The sequence below is a fragment of the Rattus norvegicus genome, chromosome 7 (genome assembly GCF_021556685.1).
Source record: "Rattus norvegicus strain SHRSP/BbbUtx chromosome 7, alternate assembly SHRSP_T2T, whole genome shotgun sequence".
Classification (NCBI taxonomy): Eukaryota; Metazoa; Chordata; class Mammalia; order Rodentia; family Muridae; genus Rattus; species Rattus norvegicus.
Genome location: NC_141540.1, coordinates 72959427 through 72977838, shown reverse-complemented (window position 1 = coordinate 72977838; position 18412 = coordinate 72959427). Strand labels below are relative to the sequence as shown.

The window sequence follows — 18412 nt, the reverse complement described above, 5'->3', positions numbered from 1 at the left end:
TGACATATAATATAGCATATATCTGATTAATTACATTACATGTTTAGAAATAGGATCTTCTATGTCCTCCTGGCTAGCCTAGAACTTAATATGTAGAACAGGCTTCCCTCACGCTCACATTGATCTCTCTGCCTTAGCCTTCTAAGTGCTAGAGTTTCAAGCATGTGCTATCATGTCTAGATACCCACATGAATTGAAATGTAAATTTGATGAGTTGCAAATTAATATCCCTGTGAGACCGTCAGACAACTGAGCAGTAAATACTATTACTATTACACAGTTCTCCCTTGACTTTCCATCGCTCCTGGCCAGATCTGGTCTGCTTACTGTCACTTCAAATTAATCTGTCTTTTCTAGATATTGGCGATAGGGTGCTATGGACCCAACCCAGGCACATAGTTCACCACTGAGCAACATCAGTAGCCACACACATTTTCCCAAGTTTCACAGAAATGAAATCACACTGTCTAGACAATTTTCCTCAGCATAATTATTTTGAGATTCACCCGAGTTCAGTTCTAAAGCAACTTAGGATGAGTTCTGAGTTCTCTTGGCACTTTATATGCTGTTACTGAATTGTGCTCCTATTTTCAGCTATATTGTTTAAGTCACTAGATTAGAAAAATGTGTCATAAAGCTCTTTACCAGCAGAAACATCCTTCTTTAACAAAAGGGAGAACTGCTACAGCTATAAACTGCAAAATCCTCACCAGTTTCAAGCTACATACTATCAAAAAGCAGCTAAATTATACAAGTCACCCCATCTTATATTGTGTCTTTCAAACAGCTGAAAGCATGCATGGAGAGAAGAACTTTCTAGCCGCTGTCCTCTAGACAGACCGAGACCTTCCTGGAGTGGGAGAGGACTGCAGTTTTGCTGTTCACTACCTGGGTTCACTCAGCCACACAGATTGCAAATGACTGGGGTGGCGTCTTATCACTTACTGTCACTGCCTGGGAAATACTAGATTCCTATAGATTCCCAAAGTTACCCAAGCTGGTGCTCTATGAACAGATCTATTCCCTTCACTGCTGAGGTCAGACACTTAGCTCCTTCTTACAGGATCACCAAGCAGTTTCTTTTTTCCTCAACCCACTCACACTTACTCCCAGTGTAGTTGTACAGTTTGAACTAAATGAACAAATTGTCAGCAATGCTTCAGACTTGTCAACCAGTCAGTTTCTTATCCTTCAAACAATTTACAGAAGCACAGGCAGCCTCATGCAGTACAAGTTAAACTGCCTGCAAGATTATTGCTTGTCTGTCTGTGCAGCTGTTTAGAAACCTAGTTTGCCTAAAACAGAAAAGTTCTCCTTCATGCCAGGTGTAGCGGTACACACTTAAAACCCCAGCCCTTGAAAAGCAGAGGCCAGCTTGCTCTATACAGCTAGTTCCAGGACAGCAGGGATACATAGATAGACCCCATCTCAGGAAAGAAATGGTTGACAGCTACACATTATGGTGTCCCTGTATCCTCAGCACCAGGGAGACTGGAGGCTGAAGAAGGTACTGTTTATGGTCATACCACCTTGAATGTGCCCAATCTCATCTAGATGGGTAAAATAAAATAGTGTTTTCTCTCTGATATATATATAAAATATTGCACACTGTTATGGGCTTCTATAGAAAGAGTTATAACCCTCAAGGTGTTTTTTGATCATTGGCTAATATATGAGAGTTTAACTGTCTGTTCATGTCATGTCATATTTACACATGATCAACTTTAAAAACTTTTAAAATTTATCGTGCCTGTGTGTATATGTGTATGTTATGTGTTCATACCACAGCATGTGGGTGAAAGTCAGAAGATAACTTGTGATTGTTGGGTCTCTCCTTTCACCATATGGGGTACAGGGCAGAAAGCAGGTCATCTTCCCCAGCAGCAAGTGCCTTTTCCTACTGAGCCTACTGAACCATCTTGCTGGCCCTAGATGAGTATATGTATTACACTGTCCTGTTAGGTTAGCCTTTGAAGTTCTAGAAAAACAGCACATAGGGCTGGCAGTTGGCTTAGTTCACCTTCTGCACAGTCAAAGTATTTACCTTCAAATATAAACTATTACTTTTAAGAAAACTTTCCTTAAAAAGAGGACAAAATTAATCATTCTGTTATTCGCTCCTATCAGCCCCAATTTAGCTTCCTATGCCAGTAATTAAAAACAAGCACAGGGCTGGACATTAGTGCCACATGTCTTTCTATCCAGCACTCAAGGCGGATCTCTATGAGTTTGAGGCCAGCCAAATCTACATAATGAGTTCCAGGATAGTTAGGGCTACCTACATAGTGAGACCCTGCCCCAAAACAACACAACACAGCAGCAACAACAACAATGACGAAAACATACATTTTTCAGTCTTCAAATATCTTTTACTAGAAGTTCATGCACTGTCCTCATTTGTTCTATTTCAAGTCACTGTGCAGTCACTTTTGTGAAGACAGGCATTCGTGTTTTTCCAGGACAAAACAAAATAACAAAACTCCCTAAAAACTGTTTCAGGAATGTAGATAAATATCCAACTTAAGTAGCAAAAACAGCACCCTGTAAGTGACGCTGTGCAACAGTTGTTGCTGTATCCTCACGTTTATTAAACAGCTATCTTGTCTGACAACACACAATATAAAGAACCACCATGAAAACCACTCATCTACATGCACTAATAAAATCTTGAGAATGAATATCCTGTTGGCACTGGACAGCCAATCACAGGTGCAGAAGCTCCAGAAACCGGATATGCATATGTTGAACAAAAATAATCATCATTCCATGTCAACCCCTTACAAAAAACAGTTTAATCTTGTTTCTTTATTTAAGCATTCCTTGCTTCTTAAAGTCAGGTCTTCAACTACCACCACTTCAGTTCCATGCATGGTCACTGCTCCAAAACAGCAATAAAAAACTTGTCCTGACTGCGTGTATGTGCATGCTCGCTCAAACGCACACACGCACGCACGCATGCCCCGCAATGAGGACATAGGATATGCTCCTCATGAAAGATCTGAGAGAGTTACTAATTTCTGGATTATGATCTATCCAAAGACACTAAATACAAAACCTTTTTTCCTCCCTTCTCCCACCACCTGTGGGTGGCTTTTATTGTTTGTCTCCTTTTGAAAGAAGATTTAGACAGCTGAGCTTAGGTGGGCTTGGGAGTCACTGTGTAGCCAACGATGACCTGCCCCCACTTCCTAAGTGCTACCATTACAAGTGGCAGCCCTGTACCTGCCCAGGGTCCTGCTCTCTCTTGCCCAAGCTGGTCTTGAACTTGTAGCAGTTTTCATGTGTCAGCCCTGAGTGCTGTGTGCCTGGTTTAATATTGTAAAATATTATTCTTAGTATTTTCAATAAAGCTATTTCTTAGGTTAAGGCATTCTTTTACTCTCCAAAATAACCTTTTTTTTAAAAAAAAGATTTATTTATTTATTATATATAAGTACACTATAGCTGTCTTCAGACACAGCAGAAGAGGGCATCGGATCTCTTTACAGATGGTTGTGAGCCACCATGTGGTTGCTGGGAATTGAACTCAGGACCTCTGAAAGAGCAGTCGGGGCTCTTAACCACTGAGCCATCTCTCCAGCCCCCAAAATAACCTTTAATGAAGGTAATTTTTGTCCTGTAATTCTATGTAGAAGTCTCTGCATACTCCTGACAAATAAAAATTCCTAGTAATGAATCTTGGAGCAGGAGGAGTGAAAGTTACAGCTTAAGGGTGAATCAATTTATTAACTTTTTTTCATTATTTTTTACTTTTAATTCCTTTTTGAGATGAGGGTCTCACTATATAGACCAGACTGGCTTCTAACTTGTGATTCTTCTGCCTCAGCTTTCTGAGTGCTGGAGTTACACTGCACCCAGGTAATTATATTTTTTTAGAATGCAGAGATTACATAGAATTAGGGATTAAAATCCGACTGAGATATTGGTTTGACATCAATCAGCTGAATACAGGAAGCACACCACTTCTTCCTGGACCCCGGGTATCTCATGCATACAAAGAGAACAGCTTAGGCTGCACTCATACAGCAAGGATGGCTTAGTGTGAGATATATGGATTGTAGACATTCCACTGATGACTCAAATAGTAGTTCCAATGATGCTTGTTAATGGATCCTTAATTTGCCCCTTAGCATCCCACATCTGTGCTATAGTTTTGATGCTCAGTTTAGGCTTAGAACTCTCAACAATATGGATGAATGATCCCCCAGAAGTCTAGCCATGTATTAACTTTTTTTAAAGGCTAAAAAAGAAAGAACAGGGCAGAAACATAGCCTGGCTTGGCAAATAAAAGTACTTACTGTGTAAGTTCTGATTTCAAATACTCAGAACCCACATAAAAACAAATAAACATCAACAAAACACAGGCATGAGCAAGGTGACTTATGTCTTTATAGTCTTTAGTCCCTGCACTCAGGAGGATCTGTGTGAGTTTGAAGCCAACCTCGTCTGCACAGTTAGACCCTAACTAAACTAAACAACACAAAGAAAAAACAAAACCAGACACATATAGGTTGCATATGCCTATAACTCCAGTGTTGAGGGGTAGAGACAGGCATATTCCTTGAGCTCACAGGGCTAGTCAACAAAAGTCAAAAATTGCAAGCTTTGGGCTCAGTGAGAAACCCTGTCTTTTCTTCTCCCTCTCTCCTTCTCTTTCTCTCTCTAATTTTTTTGAGACAAGTTGTCACTTTATAAATCTGGCTGGTCTGGAACTATGTAACCCAAGGTGAACTCAAATCCACAGAGACTGACCTGCTTCTACTTCCTGAGTGTTAGGAGAAAAGGTGTGCACCTCTATGCCCAGTGGAAAATCCTGTCTTAAAGGTATAAAGGTGGAGAATGGAGAAAGATGCTCAATGTATTCTGGCCTTCACACTCTGTGCACATTCATATGCAAATACCCTTGTGCTTCATCACTTGCACACAAACACACCAAATTAAACACAGTGTTTAAAGAAAGAACGGCTGTAAAGCCAATAGGAGGCATAGAAATAATTCCCCCTTTGATGGTTTGTTTGACATACAGAAGAAATTAAGGAGGTAGATTTTATTTTTTGACACAAGAAAAAGAAAAGGGACTAATTCATATGTAATCAGGACCAGGACAAACCAAAGACATGATGCTCCCAGGAGGGCCCATGTGAGCACTTCCCTGTAAACTATCTGCACATACTGTACAGTGCATCCTGGTCTTTTGGCTTTGTTTTTTTAAGCACAATTTTTAAGGCAGAGGATCTTCTGAAGACACTCAATGGCTTAGAACTGCACAAAAGTGACTGACTACTGGAAGAGTGAAGAAATACTCCTTGGTGGTGGGGTGTCAAGATTCAACGACTTCATAAAGAATACTACATATTTATTCTTCACTTCCAGAACACAGTGAGATTACATTTTCTTCCATCAATTGTATAAACAACTTCCAAAGCATCGGAGCAAAGGGAATACATAGGGATACCCAGAGAGAAAGCTAGACTCATTTCTATTCTCTCCCCAGTCCCCTTTTCCGGAGACAGGGTCTGCTATACGTATCTAAGACTGGCCTTGAACCTAGAGTCCTGCCTCAGCCTCCTAAGTTCAGTACTGCAGGACACATCAGCTTAGCTTTTATTGACTCCTTTATAATCGATGTCCGATAGAGAAAATATAAATAAGACAATCATAGATACTAAAGATCCTACCTTACCCTGTGGTAAATTCCTTGTAAAGTTTTCTAGTGTTTTACTCATTCACATATGAAGAGCAAACTGCTTCAAAGTAATAGATTTAAAAATGTTTTATTGAGCCAGTGAGATGGCTCAGCAGGTGAAGCTACATGTTGCCAAGCCTCACAACCTGAGTTCATTTCCTGGGAACTCCTCCTCAAATCAAAACAAAGTATTTAATAATTATGCAGAGGACTAGGCATGGTGATGCACACCTTTAACTCCCAGTACTCAGGAGGCTGAGATGGGTGGATCTCTGAGTTTGAGGCCAGCCTGGTCTACAGAGCAGGTTCCACGACATCAAGGGTGACACAAAGAAACCCTATCTTGGCAAACAAACAAACAAACAAACAAACAAGACTATATTGTGAAATGGGCACAACTTTCTGGATATCAGTTCTTCTCTTCCAACTGTTGAATCATGGCTTGTTTTCTGTGTTTTTCCTGCCACACTGCATATTCTAGGTTAGAACCCCTGGAACCAATGTAAAATTAGCTAGATATCATGACATACGTATGCAAATCCAACACTCCTACATCAAGATGGAAGAAAGAGACAGAGTATTGGTGGGGAGCTCACAGGTCAAATAGCCTAGAGTGTGCAGTGCAGAAACAGAAACAAGAAAGATCAAGTCTCAGTAAAGTAGAAAGGAAGAATTAATTTCTAGAAAAGTTGTCCTCTGACTTCTATGTATACATAGTGACATACTCATTCATACCACCCACCCAAATAAATAAATAAACAACAACAACAATATAAACAACAGCAAAAACAACAAAATATCAAGGGAAAGAGAGACAAGTAGTGGTTCTGTAAAAGCACAGACTGCTTTTGCACAGGGACCCTGGCAGCTCACATGTGCTGGTAACTATACTCCAGGGAACTGGAAAACACTTCTGGTCTCCTCAGGCACTGTGCTAACATGCATGTACAAATCCACAATGGTAAACAGGCGCGCGCGCAAACACACACACACACACACACACACACACACACACACACACACACACACACACACTTTTTAAAAATTTAAATAAAATCTTTTGAAAATACTATGAAAAGATTATTCTTTCAAAGCTGTAAAGAAACAGGGACTCTGTCTCCATAATTTTATGTAACTCAAGAATAAACTAAGCTAAGCGCGTAACTATAATCTCAGAACAACAGGCTGATAAAGAAGAAACATAAACCTGAACTGTGCTGTGAGACCCTATCTCAAAAAACCACAAACAAGGGAAGGGCCGCAGAGTTGGCTCAGCGGTTAAGAACACTTGTTATCCTTACAGAAGACTCAGGCTCAATTCCCAGCACCCCTACAGTGGCTTGCGACAATATGTAACTCCAGTTCCAGGAGATCAGATGTGTTCTTTGACATGGTGCACATATATACATTCAGGTAAAACATTCATAAAAATAAAATAATCTAAATTTATAACGCAAATAATAAAAAATCTAAATCTAAAGGAAAAAAAAGAAGTAAAAAAAGTAAGTAAAATTAACCAGTGGTGATTAAGTTAGAAAGTAGTTGTTTTAAGAATTAGAGTTGGGGGGGTTGGGGATTTAGCTCAGTGGTAGAGCGCTTGCCTAGGAAGCGCAAGGCCCTGGGTTTGGTCCCCAGCTCCGAAAAAAAAAGAAGCAAAAAAAAAAAAAAAAAAAAGAATTAGAGTTGGTGTCCCTCTCGCACACAAGGCACTCATGTCCCGCTTTCCAGCGCCTGCAGAGATGTTCCACCCATTCCCAGCCAAGACCTCCAATTCCAAGAACTCACAAGTCTTCTTTGATGTGGACATCAGTGGGGAGAGAGTTGGACGAATTGTTTTAGAATTGTTTGCAGATATTGTTCCTAAAACTGCAGAAAATTTTCGTGCATTGTGTGCAGGAGAAAAGGGCACTGGATGGACAACTGGGAAACCTCTGCATTTTAAAGGATGTCCTTTGACCGAATTATTATGAAATTTATGATTGAGGGTGGAGACTTCTCAATTCAGAATTGGACAGGTAGAGAAAGTATTTATGGTGAAAAATTTGAAGACAAGAATTTTCACTATAAGCATGATCGGGAGGGTTTGCTGAGCATGGCAAATGCAGGCCCCAATACAAATGGTTCTCAGTTCTTTATCACAACAGGTCTAACTCCTCATGTGGATGGGAAACATGTGGTATTTGGTCAAGTAATAAAAGGACTAGGTGTGGCAAGGATGCTTGAATGTAGATGTGAATGGTGGAAAACCTGCCAAACTCTGTTATTGCAGAATGTGGAGAATTGAAGGAAGGGGATGACTAGGGAATATTCCCTAAAGATGGCTCTGGGGATAGTCATCCAGATTTCCCCGAGGATGCAGATATAGACTTAAAGGATGTAGATAATATTTTATTAATATTTGAAGACTTAAAAAACATTGGAAGTACTTTTTTCAAGTCTCAGAACTGGGAGATGGCTATTAAAAAATATGTGAAGGTTTTAAGGTACGTGGATAGTTCAAAGACTGTTATTGAGAAAGCAGATCTATCCAGACTGCAACCTAGAGCCTTAAGTTGTGTGCAGCTGAATGTTGGTGCTTGTAACTTGAAGATGTCAAATTGGCAGGGGGCAACTGACAGTTGCTTGGAGGCTCTTGAAATGGACTCTTCAAACACTAAAGCACAATACCGAAAAGCGCAAGGATTGCAAGGATTGAAAGAATATGATCAAGTATTGGCTGATTTTAAGAAGGTAAAGGAGATAGCCCCAGGAGATAAAGCTATCCAGGCAGAATTGCTTAAAGTCACACAAATGATAAAGGCACAGAAAGATAAGGAGAAAGCAGTGTATGCAAAAATGTTTGCTTAATAAGGATTAAAGTTTCCTTAACTATTATATATTGATTATATAAAGGACAATGTATAATACTGTCTACATGACCCCTGATGTGTTTCCCTTGATCTTTGTCATTGTTTACATAGCAGTACTGACATCGGTTCCTTCTTAATAAAGTGTTACGAATTACAGTGAAAAAAAAAAAAAAAAAAGAGGGTTGGGGCTGGAGAGATGGCTCAGTGACTGCTCTTCCAGAGGTCCTGAATTCAAATCCCAGCAACCACATGGTGGCTCACAACTATCTGCAATGAGATCTGATGCCCTCTTCTGGTGTGTCTGAAGACAGCCAGAGTGTACTTATATATAATAAATAAATCTTTAAAAAAAAGAATTAGGGGTAAGAGCAAAGCAGATACTGGCAATAAGAGAAAATACAGGACTTTTCATGAGTTAACAGAACTAGTCTATCTTGCTGGATGGATATGGTGGTTCATTCCTATAATATAACATTTGGGAGGTTAAGACAAGACAGTTGTCATGAGTTTCAGGCCCATTTGGGCTGCAGAGTGAACCCTGTCTCCAAAACAAAAGCAACCAAACCCCAAATAAACAAAATGAAATATTCTATTTTGTTTGTAGTAATGTTTTTTCTTTTTTTTTTTTAATGATTTTTTTTAAGATTTTTTTTTTTTGAGTACACTGTAGCTCTCTTCAGACACCAGAAGAGGGCATCAGATCCTGCTATAGATGGTTGTGAACCACCATGTGGGTGCTGAGAATTGAACTCAGGACTCTGGAAGAGCAATCAGTGCTCTTAACTACTAAGCGATCTCTACAGCCCCATTAAGATTTATTTCTGGGCTGGAGAGATGGCTCAGTGGTAAAGAGTACCAATTACTCTTCTAGAGGATCCAGGTTCAATTCCCAGCATCCACATGGCAGCTCACAACTGTCTGCAACTCCAGTTCTAGGAGCTATGACATACACATAAAGCACCAAAGCACATTAGATAAATAAATCATTGTTTAAAACAAAGACAAGTGTGCCTGGAGTTTGTGGTGGCCAGAAGAGGTTGCTGGATCCCCTGGAAAAGGAGTTAAGAGATGTATGTGTACAGCCATGTGGAGTACTGGGAGTTGAACCTTGGTCCTTTGTAAGAGCAGTGAGAGATCTTAATCACTGAGACATTTTTCCAGCCTCAGCAGCATGGTTTTAAAGGTGCAGTATATAACTTCCAAAACTCATTAACAAAACATTTAAGATCTGTGTATTTAACTACACACACACACACACACACACACACACACACACACACACACACACACAAATGACAACAACCAAAGAAACAAACAAAAACCAGCAAGATGGCTCAATGGGTAAAGAAAGGTACTTGGAAGTACCTGATGACCTGAGTTGGATCCCCAGAACCTCCATGATAGACAGAGAACCAACTTGTGCAAAACTCTCCTCTGATCTCCACAAACCTCTGCCCCAACAAAAAACAAAGAAAGAGGAAAAAAAAAGAAAGAAAATGACAACCTTTAAAAAAAGAACATTCTCAGGAATTAAATAATAGGAACAAAGGGTTAAAAAAAATAAAGTGTGTGTGGGATACTAGGAGTTAGAGATTTAGACAGAGATGGGATGGAGGTATGGGAGAAGGTGTGGGAGGTGGTTAACTAAAATTAAGTATGTACATATATGGATACATATGTATGTGTATACATACACATTTATGGAAACCCATTACTTTGAAATGTAACTTAAAAATCTAATAAAAGGTAGCTAGAGAGAGAGCTCAGTGGTTAAGAGTACTGGTTGTTCATCCAGAGAACCCAGGTTCAATTCCTAGCACTCATATGACAGTTTATAACAATCTGTAACTCTAGAACCAACGGAATGCTCAGCCTTAAATGGACACCTTTATCAACTCCCCCACAGGGTCAGGAGACACTGATGAAAAAGGAAGGCAGGAAGGTAAGATCCGGGTGATGATCCTATGCAAAGCTGCCTTGTGAACATGACATGGCTCTCCACCACTATGATTACCTGTGTGAGACATACAAAAGACCAAGGCAGCAAGGTCAGGCAGCACTAACTGGACTCGAAGCTACCACAAGTAGGGAGGGAGGGGAGAAGACAAGAAGCTTGAAAGACAACATGTTGGGGATTTACCTGGTAGAATGACAGAGAGGAGTTGGGGTGAAAAATGATAAAACAGTAGAGGTTCATGCACCACAATCCTTTTATTTTCTTTCTTCCTTTCTCTATTTTCTTTCTTTGGGGTTGAGAGGAATAAAGTACACTACAGAGCCCTGCTGGTCTGGAACTTGCTATGTAGACTAGGCCAGCCTTGAACTCACAGAGAGCTGCCTGTCTCTGCCTTCTGAGTGCTGAAATTGAAGGTGTGTCCCACCACACCCAGCAAACTTATGTTTTCTGACAGAATCAGGAAAGAAAATGATGTCTATACTAACTGAGCGGGATCATGGCCCACTGCTTTATGCACTTGAATTCTTACCTGAGTACAGCTAAGCAGCCTGATCAGGGCGCATTATCAGGTAAGTGAGAGAAAGAGACCAGAACCTCAGTGCTGTCTGACTTCAATGTCCCCACTGTTTCAATGTCTACACTGACTTTTTAAAGATTTTCTTTTTCTTTTCTTTTTTTTTAAAACTAATTTAATAAACTACGTGTGTGTGAGTGCAGGTGCCTGAGGAGTCCAAGGTGTCTGATTTCCCTGGAGCTGAAGTACAGGTGGTTGTGAGCCACCGCACATGGGTGCTCGGAACTGAACTCAGGTCTTCTGCAAGAGCACTAGGCACTCTTAACTCTCTCTTAATGTCTACATTTTCAAAATAACAAAACAAAGCAAAGTCTACATTTGTTCTATGACTTTGATATTATTCATTTATTATTATTTTAAACATATTTGTTTATTTTATGTATATTAGTAAGTTGTTGCTGACACACTACAAGAGGGCATCGGATCCCATTACAAATGGTTGTGAGCCACCATGTGGTTGCTGGGAATTGAACTCAGGACCCTCTGGAGGAGCAGTCAGTGCTCTTAACCACTGAGCCATCTCTCCAGCCCTTCTATTTATTATTACTAAAAGATTCTATCGCTGTAATATAACTAATTCTTTACTAGAGTATTTTTCAGATGAGAAAACCAAAGCTTGGAGAAATGAACTTCAAGTCAACATTAAAGGGGCAAATGCAAGAATTTAACTTGGCTACTCTGATCCCTTAACCAAGTTCTAGGTATTCCAAAGTAACTGACCATTAAGGAAATTTTAGGATATAAAGTATTGAATAGAAAGGTACCTAGATTTAAGGCCTTTTCTTCTTTTTGAGTCAATGCAGGCTATATTTGGAGACCTAAAGACTAGGTTTATAAACTCTCCTATCTTTCTCTTCAATCTAAAGTCCATTTCTCATGATTATTTATTTATTTATTTATTTATTTATTTATTTATTTATTTATTTATTTTTAGCTCTCTGAGTGTGCTGGCTAGTTATTATGTAAACTTGACAAAGGCCAGAGCCATCTGGGAAGAGAGAAGTTCAACTGAGAAAATGCCCCCATGAGACTGGCCTGTAAGCAAGCTGGTGGGGTATTATCTTCATTGATTAATGATAGGGAAGGGCCCAGCTCCCTGTTGGCAGTTCAATTCCTGGGCAGGTGGTCCTGGGGTTTATAAAAAAGCAGGCTGAGCAAGCCACAGCAAGTAAGCCAGAAACAGCACTCTCCACGCCAGTGGCTTCAGTTTTTGGATCCAGGTCTTAGCCTGCTTGAGTTCCTGACCAATTTTTCTGGATGATAACTACAAGCAGCAAAATGAAATAAACCTTTTCCTTCCCAAGTTGATTTTGGTCTAAGACCATCAGGAAAATACAAGTATTTAGATTATGACTCATAACAGTAGCAAAATTACAGTGTATATAGAGACAAATCACTTCTGGCCTATCATGGCCATGCTTAGAATTAAAACTTGTCAGCCGGGTGTGGGAGCTACCCTTTAATCTCAGCACCTGGAGCCAGGTGGATCTCGGTGAGCTGGAGGCCAGCTTGGTTTACAGAACAAGTTCCAAGACAGCCAGAGATGTTACAGAGAAACCTTGTCTTGAAAAACCAAACCAAAACAACACTGTCACAAAAACAAACAAACAAACAAACACCAAACCAAACAACCCTGTCACAAAAAACAAACCACACAAGCCTGTCACATGCCCAGCTGGCTGCAGCAGGAGTATAATTTACAGATAGGAGGTAAGGACTTCATCTCCCAATCAGATCACATTGAAAATATACAGATATAGTATTCAGATTTAACAAGAAATTTTGAGAAAAGCACCTTTTATCATTTTTTAAACATCTTATATTATGGCTCTACATTCTGATAATATTAATGTTATAAATCACCAAATAAGGGATTCTTCAAGGGTAAATGAGGGTATGTTTTATGCTCTGTCTTTTCATTGGCCCTTAGGTCAGCCAATCTGATGCAGGATTCCATGGCAACAGTCTCTGTCACTAAGAGCTACAAAATGAGCTTACCCTCCCATCTTAAATAAAACCAGTTTCCACAGACACTGCTGCAAATGCTGAGAGATGGTCTCTGCAGATAAATAAGCATCCTAACCATTCACCTTGGGGCAGGAGAGATGAACAGAAATGGCAGTGACTCTATGAAAGCAACACTGGATTTTTTTTTCCCTTGCTCAGTTTTAGGAAAGAATTCCAAGAATCCAAATGGTCAGAAAACTGACATGAAGACTAACTTAGGACTACTGCCTTTTTATGTTTTGTTTTGTTTTTTAAATATAACAGGCATGGAAACTGACATATCTTACGCCTTTACTGTCATATTTTCAAACACAGTTCTTATAATACTCAGAATTTTATTACATCTGTCATTTTTTTCTGTATATCCCTGCTACACCATCCTCCACTACTCTAAAGGGAAAAAACAAAACAAAACACCCCTGCTGTTCTCAATGCCAAAATAATGTATTTGCTCTTCACATTCATTTGACCCCATTCCTTCTCCTTTACCTGCAAACATTCCATGAGGAGAAGGAAGAAGAGGAGGAGAAAGAAGAGGAGGAGGAATGGAAGGGAGGGAGGGGGGAGGGAGGGAAGGAGGCAGGCAGGCAGGCAGGCAGGCAGGCAGGCAGGCAGGCTGGCTGGCTGGCCGGCCAAGCCAACATCTCTCACTGGCATACACTTACAGTTCACAATTCACCTGGCATATTATATAAGGCACTCCTGTTTCTTAGATGCCATTCACCAATAACTGATGAAATATCTCAGGGTACAATAAACAGAGCTTGGTCTCTACCCTTTGCTTTCTGGAGTCACTAGAGTACTAAGAACTAGACAGAATCAGGTCAGGAACTTACGGATTTTCAGCAAGTTCACAGTGCTCTTTGTGTGTTCTTTAACTGTAGTAAAACATGTATTAATTTTTATTTTTTAAATTTAATTTTATTTAATTAAAACATTAATCTTTCTATTTAACACTTTTGTGCATATTCACTTGTTTGTGTGCATATATGTATAGGAACACATGTATGCACGAGCATGTTGAAGCCAGAGGTTGACCTAAGATGTATTCCTTTTTTTTTTTTTTTGGTTCTTTTTTTTTGGAGCTGGGGACCGAACCCAGAGCCTTGCGCTTCCTAGGCAAGCGCTCTACCACTGAGCTAAATCCCCAGCCCCTAAGATGTATTCCTAATTGTTTGCCACCTTTTTATGTTTGTTTTTGTGTCACAAATTCAATTCAGTTCAGCCAGTAAGGCACAGGTCTGTTCCTGTATCTGCTCTCCAGTACTAAGGTACTGTCACAGGTGTGTATGTGACCATTTCACCAGCTTTTACACGAGTGCTGGAGATCTAACTTGTGTTCTCATGTTAATGTGTTAACCACTTCATCAACCAAACTATGTCTCCAGTCCTATTTAACTATTTTTTAGAAAGCTTTATTTTGGTTTTAATTATGTGGGGGTAAGGTATATGTGTTCACGAGTGAAGGTTCTCTCAGAGGCTAGAAGAGAACATCATAGCCCTTGGAACTAGAGTTTTAGACATGGGTGTTGAGAACCAAAATGGGTCCTCTGTGAGAGCAGCAAATTTCTCTCCAGTCCCTATTTTAACAGTTTTTCAGTATAGACTCTAATAATGTCAGGTACACCAATGTTGTTATAAAAGCAAAACAATTATCTTGGCATAAAGATTATATTAAGATACTCTAGTAATTCTTTTGACTGATATTTAATGAACATATAGAAATGTAGATACTCCTCAGCTTACAATAGGGTTATTTCATAATAAACTTACTCCAAGTTGAAACATTAAATCAGGAGCTGGAGAGATGGCTCTGCAGTTAAGAGCTGCTCTTGCAGGGGACCTGGGTTTATTTCCCAGGACTCACATGGCGGCTCACAACACAATGTGATTCCAGTTCCAGAGGGCTCCAACACCTTCTTCTGTTCTGGCCTTTGAGGTCACTGAATGCACTAGTACATGTAATATACACACAGGCAAAACACTCATACACATACACCTAACTGACTGAGCACCACAACTCAGCAACATAGTAGCCTGTGTGTTATCTGTCCTTTACTCCCTGAGACCATGCAGCCGACTGAGTCATTGCCGCTGCCCAACATCATCATCACAGCACACAGTACTGAACAGTATTAGCCCTGCTGGGGAAATACATACTCTAATGAATATGTTTAAGTCTCAGAGGCGGAGGTCAGAGATCAGTAGCAGGTGCAAGCTTCTGAACTCAACCACCAACATCTTCTTTCCTCCCTATCAGAATAAAGACACCTGATACTCTTAGAAATAAGAAAGCAAATGGTACAAATCTTGGATGTCAGCTGAGTATGTGAACTGGCCATCGCATGTCAGCATTGCAAGGCCCTAGGTTCAATCTCTTATATCTAAAGAAGAAAAACAAAAAGAGAAAAAAGAAAAGAGAGAAACAAAGTTTTTCACCATTACTGCTCAGAGGAAAACAGCTACCAACAGGAGTGAATGTAAGTTTTTACATGCCCATCTGGGTTGATCTGGACCCCTTTAGCACCATTCATTTCCATAGGAAAAACAGTTATTAATGGAAGAAATTCTTGGAACTGAGAAAAACTTTTGTTTCAAGTTTCTATAAGATATTTTAATTTTATTTTTACATTTCTGAGCAACTCTCAGGCTAGTCTGGAGCTCATCATGTGGCCCAGGATGGCTTCAGCCTCATAGTAATCTTTCTGTGTCTGACACATGCCCAGTTAAAATTTCCCAAGAACTCTTAAGGAGACAACCCAGAAAAGGAGAGATCCTACTTTTTGTTTGAGTCCTAATTATATTAAAACTATTAAAAGCAAGTTACAGAGGGGTTGGGGATTTAGCTCAGTGGCAGAGCGCTTGCCTAGCAAGCGCAAGGCCCTGGGTTCAGTCCCCAGTTCCGGGGGGAAAAAAAAAAGCAAGTTATAGAAAAGACATTCATTACTTCTCTCTGTACAGTTAGTTTATTGTCATTATAAAACTAAAACTAAACAATTCAACCTATACTTTTCTTCCTGTCTCTAGCCTTCTGTTTATTTTTAAGACAGGGTCTCATGTAGCCTGTGCTGGTTTTGAAGTCCTGTGTTGGCAAGGATGACCCTAAACTTCTGATCCTGCTATCTTCAGCTCTCAAGAGCTGGGAACCCAGGCAACCCTGCCATTGCTGTTCTCTTCCTCCTCCCAGCATCACTGTGTGTGATGTGGGCGCACGGCTGCACTGCACACTTGGTTACAAGTCAGGCCTTGTCTGCCAGTTCTCTCCTTCCCCTCAGGCTCAGGCTGACCGGCTCCTGTAGCAAGCACCCTCACCATCTTCCTGTTGAAGATATTTAAATTAAATTAAATTAAAATATCCCCTGAGAGGAGGCTCAGCAGGGAGTGCACCCAGCACCAAGTCTGACAACCTGAGTTCCAGGTTGACCCAGCAAACTGTCCTCTGAGTCCACGTGTGCATCATGGCAGGTAGGCATGCAAACACACAAGCACAGATATAAAAGTATCTGTAAAGATCTTGAGCTGTTTAGTCCAGAAGGACAAGAAGCTGCATGGAAAGACGTTTTCTGAATGATGTTATTCCTTAATACAAGAACCCAACACTCTGACATAGGAAGCTTTCCTGTGACAGTGGCAATGGGGACAGAAGCAGCAGGCCTAGAGGTGCAGCTACCCTGAGAGCTGTTGACCTCACACACAGGGAGCCTGGTCCTCATCTACTGCAACACTGCACAACCCGGGCAAGTCAGGACACCCATGAGTCTAACACTTAGGGGTCGTGGCAAGAGGATCGGAATTTCAGGGCAAGTTGAAGGCGAGCCTAGGGTAGATGAAAGGCTATCTAAAAAATAAAACAAAACAACAAAACCACCACCACCACCAACAACAAACCATAGCTATTATTTTTTATTTCCAGTGCTCTTGATTTACACAGAGTACCCCCTTTATCTCAATTTAACGCTAAGTGTCTATGCAGAGATGTTGATTTAAGATCAGGAAGAAGGGCTGGCCAGACAGCACTAAGTCACTCCATCACCTGATGACTACTGGACCTGTGGCCCCACATAAGGAAAGGAGAGGGCTAGCTGACAATGGCTGTCGGTACTTGTCTGCACACACCCACCAGCACACATAGCCATAGAATTAACAAGTATAATAAAACCATTTTTAAAAAAGAAAAGCAAGATTCTCCCTCCCCCTTGGAGCTTATTTTGGTTGGGTATATTTCCCACACCCCCCACTACACCCCCAAGATAGGGTTTATCTATGTCGCCCTGGCTGTCCTGAACTCACTCTACAGACCAGACTGGTATCAGACTCACAGAGATCCACTGGCCTCAGCCTCCCAAGTGCTGGGGTTAAAGGTGCTCTCTGCTGCCCCTGCCCTTGGGTTCTCGAGGTAGGGTCTCACTATACAGCTCAAGTTGAGCTCAGATTTGCAATTATCTGCTTTAGCCTCCCAAACCTGGCATTGCACACACACACACACACACACACACACACACACACACACACACACACACACACACACGCACACACGAAGGATCACATTCAGCTAAGGTTTCTTTTTTTTTTTTTTGGTTCTTTTTTTCCGGGACCAAACCCAGGGCCTTGCGCTTCCTAGGTAAGCGCTCTACCACTGAGCTAAATCCCCAGCCCCTAAGGTTTCTTTATATTTCAAACACAAGTACAGAAAATCCAATGAAAATCAACCATGATCTGTAATTCTGCCATTACTACCATTATTAATAGCAACATACTTAAGAATAATCTGGTTTTTACTCTTTTTTTTTTTTTTTTTTTTTAAGAGCTGGGGACCGAACCCAGGGCCTTGCGCTTGCTACCACTGAGCTAAATCCCCAACCCGGTTTTTACTCTTATATTTATATATAATTAATATCCATATTGGATGTTTTTATATCCAGTATTTTTTATGTAATTATATGATACATCTAGAATACTTTTACCAAATACTGAAATTGTAACAATATTACACTTAAATTTCTTCTCTAATTGAACTTTTTACTCAGTAGTCTAAGCTAGCCTGGAACTCATGATCTATAATTTCACCTCTTACGTACTGGAGTTACAGGCTATTCCATTCCACTGATCTCTTTTTCTGTCAGGGGTTTTGTTATGTTTGTTTGAGACAGGGTCTTATTCTGTATTCCACCCTGACCTGGAATTCACTATTACCCACACTGTCCTCAAACTAATAGTGTCCTCATAGGGGTCTTGGCCTTCTAACTGCTGAACTTACTGTCAGGAGGCATCGGATCTGCTTTAGTAATCTTTAAAAGACAGGATTTTATGTATTCAGGCTGGCTATGGCCCCACTACGC

At 40.5% G+C, this 18412-nt stretch overlaps 1 protein-coding gene and 1 pseudogene across 50 annotated transcripts in view; one reads left to right on the top strand and one right to left on the bottom strand.

Moving 5' to 3' along the window:
• R3hdm2 (R3H domain containing 2) overlaps positions 1–18412 on the bottom strand; it is a 128190-nt gene that overhangs the window by 53044 nt on the left and 56734 nt on the right. The gene's annotated exons all lie outside the window — the stretch shown is intronic.
• LOC148004739 (peptidyl-prolyl cis-trans isomerase D pseudogene) lies at positions 7426–8533 on the top strand (annotated as a pseudogene).